The sequence below is a fragment of the Penaeus monodon genome, chromosome 36, assembly GCF_015228065.2.
Source record: "Penaeus monodon isolate SGIC_2016 chromosome 36, NSTDA_Pmon_1, whole genome shotgun sequence".
Classification (NCBI taxonomy): Eukaryota; Metazoa; Arthropoda; class Malacostraca; order Decapoda; family Penaeidae; genus Penaeus; species Penaeus monodon.
The window spans coordinates 15095883-15097343 of record NC_051421.1 but is presented as its reverse complement, the minus strand read 5'-3'; positions in this window follow the sequence as shown (position 1 = coordinate 15097343).

Sequence of the window (1461 nt, the reverse complement as noted above, 5' to 3'; positions counted from 1 at the left end):
TTTTTTTTTTTTTTTTTGGGGGGGGGGGGGGGGGGAAAAAGGGGGGGTTTTTTTAAATTAAGCTTTTTTTTCAACACATAACTCGCGTACTCACACTGTGCAAAACATCCTAATAACGTTTTACAACATTTGCCAAATTTGGAAGAAATGGATAAAAAAATATACAAGCACCCCAAAAACAAAAAAACACCACCCCACACCCACCACACAAACACCACACACACACACACCACCCCAACACACACAAAACCCCAACACACCACAAACAACACAAAAAAAAAAAAAAAAAAAAAAGAAAAAAAAAAAAAAAAAAAAAAAAAAAAAAAAAAAAAAATATATTTTATATAAAATATATAATTTTATATCATATTTATATACTTATATCTTAATTTTATATATTGTTAATATATAAAATAAAATATTATTTTTTAATTTAAAAAAAATTTTTATATGTATAATTTATTATATTATATAAAAATTTTAAAAATATAAAATATATAAAATATAGATATATAAAATATATAATTATTATATATATAATAATATATATATAGTATTTAGAAATAATTATATTATATATATATTATATTAAAATTATATAATATATATATATAAATATTAATATATAATATAAAATATATATATATAATAGTATGTTTATAAGTATTTTCTTTTTTTAACGTAGGTTCAGTTGAGCCGCCGTGGTAAAGAGATTTTAATTGTAGTTTTCAGTTGTGCTCTTGGAGTGAGTAGGGGTGGGGCCCCCCTTCCTTTCCAGGGAGAGTGCCGGTTGGTCCCTTTTTTGGGGAATCTTCTCTCATTTATCCGGGCTTGGGACCAGATTTGATTTGGGGCTGGCTTTGGACCCGGGCTAGGCAGGCAATAAAGGTTAATTCCTTCCCCAAAAGGGAAAAACGCGGCGGTTGGTTTGACTCGAACCCTCAAATTTCAGATTCCCGTCGGGGACTTTTGAGTGACGCTTAACCATTGGGCCCCCGCGGCCCAAAAAGATCGGGGCCTCCATGTTTTTTTCTTAGCAATCAGAGGGGGTTTTTGCCATTCCCTTTCCCCCCGGTGTTTTTACGAGTCACCATCCCCATCCCCCGGAAATGACTTGAGTGGTTTGGCCCCCCGTGGCTGGTGGGCAACGGGTAAATTTTCCTTTCCCCAGGGAAAAAACGCGCCGGCGGTGACTCGAACCCTCGAACTCAGATTGCCGCTGACGTTGATTGATCGCGCCAAACCTTTGGGCCACCGGGCCCCCCATATATAAGTATATTTAAAATTATAACACACCCCCACACACACCAACACACACACACAACACACCACATAATATATATATTATATATATAATATAAATAATATATATATGTGATGTATATATAAGTATATATTAATTATATTTACACGAATTTTTATATATTATATATATAAAAATTTTATATATAAAAATACTAT